At 37.3% G+C, this 12,191-nt stretch overlaps 1 pseudogene across 1 annotated transcript; it reads right to left on the reverse strand.

Moving 5' to 3' along the window:
• Nucleotides 1-10,090: 10,090 nt before the first annotated feature.
• On the reverse strand, nt 10,091-11,842 carry LOC308494974 (eukaryotic translation initiation factor 5-like; annotated as a pseudogene). Its single transcript has 2 exons — nt 11,639-11,842; nt 10,091-11,240 (listed from the first exon to the last, which is right to left on the reverse strand). The product of its transcript is annotated as a eukaryotic translation initiation factor 5-like (transcript).
• Between the last annotated feature and the right edge of the window lie 349 nt (nt 11,843-12,191).

Here is a 12,191-nt window from a genome sequence, read left to right on the forward strand (position 1 = left end):
TGAATGTACTTGATTTGTTTTCTTTGTTGTTATTGTTGTTGTTGTACTTGGTAACTTGATTTGTGCTGAAACTGCCCTAACAGGGCCCAGCTTAAGAGGCACAAGATTCAACATATCCAGAAGCCAACTCTAGACCAAACCAGAGTACTACCGGGTTTGACCTACAAGTCACACACCCAGAGGGAATTCTCTGAAGGCACAAGAGCCCATAGAGCCCAAACCTCATTTAAGTGGCCAACCCTCACCCAGCAGAACACCCTGCGGTGGGCAGAGCCAAGTTTCACAACTAGACGGCCTAGGAGTTAAACCCACCTACTCACAAGAAAAAAGCAATTAAAGTTCTTCTTGAACAGGACAATATACTAAACACACGAGAGCCACCTGTGGAGCACATGCAGAGGAGAAGAACGAAGTAGTCCAAGTCAAATATAAAGGACACATACTACATAAGATAACCCAGCAAGAATTAAGAGCTCTAGGGGATCTTCCTAATACATCAAAGCAAACACAGAGAGTCAGTCAGAATGGGGAGACAAAGAAACATGTCCCAAATAAAAGAACAGAAGAAACCTCCACAACTAGAACCAAATGAAGCAGAGGTAACCAACCTCTCAGAGACAGAGTTCAGAACACTGCTGATAAGAATGTTTAAGGAGCTTAGAGAAGACATAAAGAAGGATATAGAAATCATAAAGAACAACCAGTTAGAACTAAAAAAGGATGTAGAAATCTTAACGAACAACCAGCTAGAACTAAAGAACACATTTACCGAAATTAAGAACTCACTTGAAGGAAAGACCAACAGGTTAGATGAAGCAGAGGATAGAATCAGCCACTTAGAAGACAAGTTAGCAGAGATCACTCAAACTGACCAAAAAAAGAAAAAAGAATAAAAAACAATGAAGATGGGTTAAGAGACCTCTGGGATAACATCAAGCGCAACAACATGCACATCATAGGAATACCAGAAGGCGAAGAGAGGAAGCAAGGGATTGAGAACATATTTGAGGTAATAATGTCCGAAAACTTCCCTAACCTGATGAAGGAAACCAACATACAAGCCCAGGAAGTGCAGAGAGTTCCAACCAGGATAAACCCAAACAGGCCCACAACAAGACACATTATAGTTAAACTGGCAAAGCTTAAAGACAAAGAGAGAATCTTAAACGCAGCAAGAGAAAGGCAAAAGGTTACATACAAGGGAACTCCCATAAGGCTATCAAATGACTTTTCTACAGAAACATTGAAGGCCAGGAGGAAGTGGCAGGAGATACTCAAAGTGATGGAACACAAAGGACTACAACCTACATTGCTTTATCCAGCAAGGCTATCATTTAAAGTTGATGGAGAGATAAAGAGCTTCCCAGAAAAGAACAAACTGAAAGAATTTATTACAACCAAGCCAGCATTGCAAGAAACACTAAAAGGACTTTTGTAAATAGAAGAAAGATGAAAACAATTTACTACAAATTTAAATAAGGCAATAACAATGTACCTGTCAATAATCACTTTAAATGTAAACGGATTAAATGCTCCAATCAAGAGACATAGGGTGGCTGAGTGGATAAGGAAGCAAGACCCTTGTATATGCTGTATACAAGAGACTCATTTCAGATCAAAAGACACACACAGGCTGAAAGTGAAGGGTTGGAGTGAGATATTTCATGCAAATGGAAGCGAAGAAAAAGCTGGAGTTGCAATACTTATATCTGACAAAATAGACTTTAAAATGAAGAACATATTAAAAGACAAAGATGGGCACTATATAATAATAAAGGGATCAATCCGACAAGAGGACATAACCCTAGTAAACATCTATGCGCCTAACATAGGAGCACCTAAATATATAAAACAAGTACTGATGGACATAAAGACAGAGATCAACAGCAACACTATCATAGTAGGGGACTTCAACACACCTCTGACAACAAGGGACAGGTCCTCCAGACAGAAAATCAGTGTGGAAATAACAGCCTTAAACGATACTTTGGAGCAGTTGGATTTAATTGATATTTTCAGAGCATTTCACCCCAATGCTGCAGAATACACATTCTTCTCAAGTGCACATGGAGCATTTTCCAAGATAGATCATATGTTAGGATACAAAACAAGCCTTGACAAATTTAAGAAAATTGAAATCATACCAATTGTCTTCTCTGAGCACAGTGCTATGAAATTAGAAATGAACTACAGGAAAAAAAAAAAAAAACAGGAAAACACACCAATTCATGGAGGCTGAATAACATGTTACTAAATAATGAATGGGTCAAGCAGCAGATCACAGAAGAAATCAAAAGATATCTCGAGACAAATGAGAATGAGAACACAACGACCCAAAATCTATGGGATGCTGCGAAAGCAGTACTAAGAGGGAAGTTCATAGCACTGCAGGCCTACCTAAAGAAACAAGAAACATCACTAATTGACAGTTTATCTTCACACTTAAGGGATCTGGAAAAAGAACAGCAAAATAAACCCAAAGGGAGCACAAGGAAGGAGATAATAAGGATCAGAGCAGAAATAAATGAAATAGAAACCAGAAAAACAATACAAAAGATCGATGAATCCAAGAGTTGGTTCTTAGAGAAAATAAACAAAATTGACAAACCTTTAGCCAGACTCATTTAAAAAAGGAGAGAGAAAACCCAAATTAATAAAATCAGAAATGAAAGAGGAGAAGTGACAACAGACACCACAGAAATACAAAAAATTTTAAGAAATTACTATGAGCAACTATATGCCAAGAAATTTGAGAATATAGAAGAAATGGACAACTTTCTAGAGGCGCACAACCTTCCAAGGCTAACTCAAGAAGAAACAGAAATCCTGAACAGTCTGATTACCACCAGGGAAATTGAATTAGTAATCAATAATCTTCCAACAAACAAAAGCCCTGGACCAGATGGCTTTACAGGTGAATTTTTCAAAATGTTCAAAAAAGAATTATCACCTATTCTCCTCAAGCTCTTCCAAAAAATCCAGAAGGAAGGAAGACTCCCAAACACTTTTTACGAAGCAATTATCACCCTGATCCCAAAAGCAGACAAAGACACACAAAAAAAGAAAACTACAGGCCGATATCTCTAATGAACATAGATGCAAAAATTCTCAACAAATTATTAGCAAACAGAATTCAGCAATACATTAAAAAGATCATACACCATGATCAAGTGGGATTCATCCCTGGTATGCAGGGGTGGTTCACCATCTGCAAATCAATTAATGTGATACACCACATTAACAAAATGAAAAATAAAAATCACATGATCATATCAATAGATGCAGAAAAAGCATTTGATAAAATACAGCAAACTTTTATAATAAAAACCCTTAAGAAAGTGGGAATAGAGGGATCATATATTAACATAATAAAGGCCATATATGACAAACCCACAGCTAACATCATACTCAATGGGGAAAAGCTAAAACCATTCCCCCTAAGATCAGGAACAAGACAAGGTTGCCCACTTTCTCCACTTCTATTCAACATAGTGCTGGGAGTTCTAGCCACAGCAATCAGACAAGATAAAGAAATAAAAGGCATCCAAATTGGTAAGGAGGAAGTAAAATTATCATTATATGCAGATGATATGATACTATATATAGAAAACCCTAAAGACTCCACCAAGAAACTATTAGAACTGATAGATGAATTTAGTAAAGTAGCAGCATATAAAATTAATATTCGGAAATCAGTTGCATTTGTATATACCAATGATAAAATAGCAGAAGGAGAAATTAAAAAAACAATTCCATTTACAATTGCTCCAAAGACTATAAAATATCTGGGAATAAATCTAACCAAAGATATAAAAGATCTGTACTCAGAAAATTATACAACACTGAAGAGAGAAATGAAAGAAGACATAAATAGATGGAAACACATTTCATGTTCATGGATAGGAAGAATTAATATAGTTAAAATGTCCATACTGCCTAAGGCAATATTCATATTCAACGCAATTCCCATCAACCAAGGACGTTTTTCACAGAAATAGAACATATAATCCTAAAATTTATATGGGACCATAAAAGACCCCAGATAGCCTCAGCAATCTTGAGAAATAAGAACAAAGTGGGAGGTATAACGATACCTGATTTCAAACTATACTAGAAGGCTACAGTAATCAAAACAGCATGGTACTGGCATAAAAACAGACACATAAATCAATGGAACAGAATAGAGAGTCCAGAAGTAAATCCATGCCTATATGCCCATCTAATCTATGACAATGGAAGCAAGAATGTACGATGGAGTAAAGACAGCCCGTTCAATAAGTGGTGTTGGGAAACCTGGACAGACACATGCAAGAAAATGAAGCTGGTCACCTCCTTACACCATATACAAAAATAAATTCAAAATGGCTTAAAGACTTAAATGTAAGATCTGAAACCATAAAATATCTAGAAGAAAATATAGGAAGAAACTTCATGGACATTACCCGGAGTAAGATTTTCACTGATATATCCCCTCGCGCGAGGGAAGTAAGAGAAAAAATAAACATGTGGGATTACATCAAACTAAAAAGTTTTTTCACAGCAAAGGAAACCATCAATAAAACAAAAAGGGATCCTACTCTATGGGAAAAGATATTTGCCAATGATATATCTGATAAGGGATTAATATCACAAATTTATAAAAAACTTACTCAACTCAACTCTAGAAAAACAAACAACCCAATTAAAAAATGGGCAGAGGACTTGAGGAGACATTTTTCTAAAAAGGACATACAGAAGGCAAGAAGACATATGAAGAAATGCTCAACCTCACTAACCATCAGAGAAATGTAAATAAAAACCACAATGAGATACCACCTCACCCCAGTCAAAATAGCTATCATCAATAAATCAACAAACAACAAATGCTGGTGCGGATGTGGAGAAAAGAGAACGCTAGTGCACTGTTGGTGGGATTGCAGATTAGTGCAGCCACTATGGAAAACAGTATGGAGGTATCTCAGGAATCTGAAAATGGAACTACCCTATGATCCAGTAATTCCACTCCTAGGCATCTACCCGGAGAAATCCAAAACTCCAATTCAAAAATCAGTATGCACTCCTATGTTTATTGCAGCACTTTACACAATAGCCAAGATATGGAAACAACCGAAATGCCCATCGGTAGATGACTGGATTAAGAAGCTGTGGTACATTTATACAATGGAGTATTACGCAGCCATAAAGAAGAAAGAAATCTTATCATTTGCAGCAACATGGATGGATCTAGAGAACATTATGTTAAGTGAAATAAGTCAGAAAGAGAAAGACAAGTACCATATGATCTCACTTATATATGGAATCTAAAGAAAAGACTATGTGAATGAACTAATCAGAGACAGTTTTGGGGACGCAGAGAAAAAACCGAGAGTGGTTAGATGGGTGTGTGGGAGGGGGTTGGGGATAAGGGGAAAGGTGAAGGGATTTGGAAGCAGCTGGTAACCACAAGATGGCCTCAGGGTTTTTTTTTTGAAAATTAATTTGGGGAAGGTATTCTATAATGTTGTAAAGATTTCGTTGGGTATCCGATGGACATGCGTCCTATTTGGGAGACCACCTCAGGGATACTGTGGATACCTGATCATGGCATTGTACATCAGAAGCTAAACATTAATGAATGCCAACTATAATTTTATATATATAATGTGATGGTTCAGTGTGAGGTCGGAGGGATAGTGGATGGGGGAAGGGGGTTCACAGTATGAGGGATATAAATGATGAACGTCTAAGTATTACCTTGTTTTGTACACCTGAAACTAATAAATAAATAAATTAATTAAAAAAAAAAGAACCAAATGCAAACGGCAAATATCAGACTGAAATATAATAACTAAAATAAATTCATTAGATGGCTCAATAGCAGAATGGATATGACAGAGAAAAAAGCTAGTAAATTTGAAGATAGACCAAGAGAAAGAATCCAATCTGAACAAAAGAGAAAAAAAGATTGATAAAAAGAACAAAAAAGGCGGCCGGTTTGCTCAGTGGTTGGAGCGCAGTGCTCGTGACACCGAGGCGGCCGGTTCGATTAACCAAGTGGGCCAGTGAGCTGTGCCCTCCACAACTGGATTGAAGGAAACAACTTGACATGGAGCTGATGTATCCTGGAGAAACACACTTGTTTCCCAATAAATTAAAACAAACAAACCAAAAAACCCCACAAAAATTCAGACCTGAAGGGTAATACCAAAAGGCCTTTACATTTGTGTCATCAGTGTCCCAGAAGAAGAGAAAAAACATGAAGCAGAAAAATATTTGAAGAACTCAAGACTGAAAACTCAAATTTGGCAAAAGATAAACTTACATAAAAGAAGAGGCTTAGTAAACCCCAAACAAGACAAAATCAAAGAAATACATTCCCAGAAACATGATTAACAAACTGCTGAAAACTAAAGGTAAACAAAAACAAAAAAACTGAAAGCAATCAGAGAAGGCAATGCATTTTACATAGGTGAACAACTATTCAAATGACTGTATTTCTTATCAGAAGCAATAGAGGCCAGGAGAAATGTAACATTTTTAAAGCACTGTAAGAAAAAAACTATCAACTCAGAATTCAGTAATCCAGCAAAAATATTCTTCAGGAAGTAAGGTAAAATAAAGACATTATCAGATGAAGGAAAAAAAATAAGACACTTCATTTCTAGTAGACCTGCTCTAAAAGAAATTCTGAACAAATTTCTTCAGATGGAAGGAAATTATACCAGAGAGAAATTTAGAACATCAGAAATGAAGTAAAACAAATGGTAAATATATGGGTACGTATAGTAGGCTATTTTTCTCCATTGAAATTCCGTAGACTAGATGATGGTTGAAAGCATGAATTTCTCTGCGTCTATTTTTTTTTTTAATTTTTATTGGGGAATATTGGGGAAGTGTGTTTCTCCAGGGTCCATCAGCTCCAAGTTGTTGTCCTTCGGTCTGGTTGTGGCGGGCACGGCTCCCTCGCCATGTGGGAATCGAGCCGGCAACCCTGTTGTTCAGAGCTCGCACTCCAACCAACTGAGCCATCTCGCCGCCCAGTATCATTCTATTTCAATGTCTGTATTGTGCCAGGCAAAGTGATAGGTTCCAGGGAATCACAGAGAGTAAAAGCAGACACAGGCACTGCAGATCTCTCTTTAAAGTGTTCCAGATGATACAAAAAAGTAAACTTCCAATATATGGTAATGGAAGGAGAACTGACTCTGGGTGGTGAACACACAATGGGATTTATAGACAATGTAACAGAATTGTACACCTGAAATCTATGTAAATTTACTAACAATTGTCACCCCAATAAATTTAATTTAAAAAAAAAAAGAAGTTGTGGTACATTTATACAATGGCGTATTACGCAGCCATAAAGAAGAAAGAAATCTTATCATTTGCAACAACATGGATGGATCTAGAGAACATTATGTTAAGTGAAATAAGTCAGAAAGAGAAAGACAACTACCATATGATCTCACTTATATGCGGAATCTAAAGAAAAGAATATGTGAATGAACTAATCAGAAACAGTTTTGGGGACACAAAGAAAAAACCGAGAGTTTTTGGATGGGGGGGGGTTAGGGATAAGGGGAAAGGTTAAGGGATTAGGAAGCAGCTGGTAACCACAAGATGGCCTCAGGGTTTTTTAAAAATTAATTGGGGGAACTTATTCAATAATGTTGTAAAGATTTTGTTGGGTATCCAATGGACATGTGTCCTATTTGGGAGACCACCTCAGGGATACTGTGGATGCCTGATCATGGCATTGTACACCAGAAGCTAAACATTAATGAATGCCAACTATAATTTTATATGTATAATGTGATGGCTCAGTGTGAGGTCGGAGGGATAGTGGATGAGGGGAGGGGGGTTCACAGTGTGAAGGATATAAATGATGAACGTCTAAGTATTACCTTGTCTTGTACACCTGAAACTAATAAATTTTAAAAAATTTAAAAAAGTTCCTTAAAATATCAAGCTAACAAGGTTTTATTATATCAAATGTTTGTATGATTTCAATGTGAAGTAATTTTTACACACACTTGTTGAGGTCTCTTTATAATCTGTGAGATGGGTCACAAAGAAGTAGTTAGAGGGGTGAATGATGTAAGCCCATACTCCAAATAAAACTCACTCCATGGTTCTTGATTCCCACAGTGTACTTTTTATGGAAAGGAATAAGATGCAACAAGTTTCTACCTTGAAAATGATTTCTCAGGTATAGTCAGAACCTATATCAAGGTAGTTTAGATTAGCTAATTGGGCAATGAATTTACAAGGAAGTTATTTTCAAATCTAAAGCCCAAGATGGGCTGGACCAAACCCTAGTCACTTGCATTCAGTGGGCATCACCACAGACAACTAGAATGTCTGGTTATATTCAATGTGAATAAAACACACATTATAAGGGCAAAATTCGGTAAATCAATAACATAATTAGACTTAGCTAGTTTGCAGTTTGACTCACTGCATAGCTCGCTATGTAGCCACTTGTAGTTAGACGTAGCTAGTTTGCAGTTAGATCTACCCTGATATTCAGCTGTTTTCTCTTTGTTTCTCCCCTCACTAACTGACTTAAAAACTTTTGTCCCCCTTTTTAAGTCTACACATTCCTCGTTATTCTATTTAATCAGCAGAATCCTAACCTGGAAAGGACAATTTCTTAATCCTCAGGTGCCTGGACACCCAGAATCCAATTTGCAACTTTCTTGCAGTTTTTACTGGTGTCAAAGCCCCAGGCCACAGTGGCCAGTCTGAGTCCGGAGATAACATTACCTTAAAACAGACCAGACCCCAGGAAGCAATGTCAGCCTTCAGACCTGCCTGACTGACTCTCCCTTTCCTTTGTTCTTCTTGTGTACCTATAAAACCTTCTGACCGTCTAGGAATGGAGGACGTAGCCTTTGGACAGGAGCTCATTCTCCTCTCAAAACGCCGGCATTCTGAATTAACCTGCTTTTATTCCCACCAATCTTATCTCTCGATTTTTAACTTTTCAAGTGGCAGACAGCCGGACCTTAGCACGGTATCAACGTTAAGTCTTACACCAAAATATAGGCTCTGACTTACAAGTACAATTTTAGCTTTCTTTTTAAATGAGACATTTTGGGGGGAAAATCAAGTTTGAGACATAGTAACACTTATTTTGGCAAGAGAGCAACCCAAACCTAAAAAGCAGTTATGTGTCGAAATGTAAAAGGCATTAAAGAACAAGTTATAGTATCAGGGAAAATCCACACTGAACAAAATACACAGTGTGTCTAAACATTTTGAAATTGTACTTTAAACCATAAGAGTAAAAGCTGAAAAATTATGCTGTTTTTACTTGAGATTAAACACCTTTTCCTTCTTTCCCCAAATAAAATCATACAGCTTACTATTTAATCATATCCCAAAGCTTGAGCGTTTTCTCTCAACACAAAGCAATAGCTACATATACATAAAATTCTTATTTGTTAACATATTGATTCCCCTGGCTCATCCAATGTGCAATACACATGACTTCAAAGACTACAATTTGGGGCAAGTGTACCTGAACTGAAAAAACACACTTCAAGTTTCAAAACCTACTCTTAAAATTATTTATAGGACACTTAGTCATTTTTACTTTAAGTAAGATAAAGGTGTTACACTGTCATTTGATTATTAGTTCACCTTGGCATGGTAAGAATGTACATTACCAGATGCCAATTTGAGGGAGTAGAGATAAGACTTAAAAGTACTGCATTTCTTAATGGCTGGCATAGGTATTACAAATAAGTTTAGGTTTACATTCTGCTGAAGACCTCTTTACATTCTTAGCATCTAACAATTTCTGACAGATTCCAAGAATCCTATCATGTTAAATGATGGTACAACATTTTTAAAAGGAGTCAATTATTTCAGCTTAAGTCATTCAGAGCCAAAGATTTGAAGAATAACCAAAATCAAATCTTTATTTTTAAAACTGCATAAATGTGATCCAAATGTGTCCACCACTAATTTTTCCAAAAGAAACATGCTACAAATAAGCAAACTACATCTGCTCACCAATATGCCTATGGATTCCCTAGATGTCTCCTTGGGCTTAATTACAGACCACTCATAGTAATACATTTTTAGTAGGAAGTGCAGCATGATGTTAAGCCATTTTAGCTTTTGCACATACACGTTGCACTTCTGGCTGATGATGCAGAAAGATTCTCAGCATTATACTGTTAAGCTGGGCTACATCCACCCCTTTAAATAGCATCAAATCAATGTCATCATCCTTGTCATACTTCACAGCTACAACTTTCGGTACACTGGCAGTCTTCGAATACATCATCTCAATATTATCTTCATCATCTCCACAACCTGAAGATTCCTCCTTTGCTTCCTTCAACCACTTTATAAATGGTTGTGCTTTGACACGAATCTCTTTGTCAAGTGCTTTTGACACATGTTTCTTAGAGGCCTTTTCTGACCAGCTGATGATCTCTTCTTCCAAAAGGTCTGTGTCATACATCTCCTTTAAGATAGTAGAATATTGGAGATAAGCTGAACTTGATGCATTGCTACCACACACTCTCATGAAGAAGGTACCATTGAGCTTTTTTATTGTTGTGACGAAATTGTAGGAAATGGTGCCTGTATTTCTTAATCTGTTCCCTAATCTTCTCATTAAAAAGAACTTCAATCAAAACAAGAGGGTCCATAGCTTTTACATCCAGTCTTTCTGCTCAAGCAACAATTTTCTTGTCAGATGAGTCAGTAATACCCTATTCTTTCTTTTTCTTAACAAAATCAAACAGGATATTGACCCACTCTTCAACAGTCCTTTCCAAATCATCGCTGAATATCAGATCTTTTGCATGGTCACTGATTTATTTCATCCATTCTGCACCATTGAGCTTCCTCGGTTGTACTCTTCCCCCAATCACCATCCTGTTCTTCTCCCACAGCATGTGGAGGACTGATTTCATTTGGTGGTGATGGGGGTAATGTCTCACTGCTGAACATAGAGCCCTTTTCCTTGTCTTTGCCCATTCTACTTTTCTTTTCCTTTTCTTTCTTTCCTGCATCACTGTCACTATTCTCAGATTGGTTTTTGAGAATGAATGTGCAGAGTTCTGATGCATATCAAACATTTCTTTCCAAGAAGTACCTATTTTTTGCTTCTTTGGATTGACATGCAGCTACGTTTCAGGATTCTCACACTCAGGACAGAGAACAAATTTTTTAATGAATCCATACAACATGCCTTGCAGCTTATTTGCCTCATGAGATTCATTGACAATATAATGGTCATTCTTTTTTTTAAATTTATTTATTGGGGTGACAATTGTTAATGAAATTACATATTTTCAGGTGTACAATTCCGTACTACATCATCTACAAATCCCATTGTGTGTTCACCACCCAGAGTCAGTTCTCCTTCCATCACCATATAGTTGATCCCCCTTACCCTCATCTCCCAACCCCCACCCCCCTTACCCTCTGGTAACCACTAAACTATTGTCTGTGTCTATGAGTTTTTGTTTCTCATTTGTTTGTCTTGTTCTTTTGTTGTTTTTGGTTTATATACCACATATCAGTGAAATCATGTGGTTCTCTGCTTTTTCTGTCTGACTTATTTCGCTTAACATTATATTCTCAAAATCCATCCATGTTGCCACAAATGGTCCTATTTCATCTTTTAATGGTCATTCTTAACATCAAACTGGGTCTTTGCTCCCAGCTCACAACCAAAATATTTGGTAGGATATGTTGGAAGCTGATTAAGTGCCTTCGCAACCATGTTGACTATAACTGTCTTAATTCCATTTCCTTTGCCCTCAACCTTGGTGATCATACTGGCCATCTCATAATGATAGAACTGGCCTGACACGCTGCAGTTGACGTTGACAGACATTATGGCTTATTAGTGGCTTTATCAATAAGATGAAGAGATCTTCGATTGCAAATTTTTGGATCTTCTCTCTGGAGAAGAAGGGATGACATAATGAGCTCCAAGAGTTCTTGGTCTCTGAGATGAAAAATTTTTGTCACTGAGGCTGTAAGCTTCTTGCTTGTATGCTATGTTTCTCCAATACAGGTACCAATAATCATGCAACAGCTCTTTTTTGTCAAATAAATACATAAACCACCCAATGCTGCTCCCATGGGCCTGTGATGAAGCAATGTGCGCATGAACACCATTCGGAGGAGGGGCTGCACAGGCAGCAGAAGAGCGCAGCAAGCAGCTAGGCAGACGGCGTCCA

This window comes from Rhinolophus hipposideros (genome assembly GCF_964194185.1).
Source record: "Rhinolophus hipposideros genome assembly, chromosome: X".
NCBI lineage: Eukaryota > Metazoa > Chordata > Mammalia > Chiroptera > Rhinolophidae > Rhinolophus > Rhinolophus hipposideros.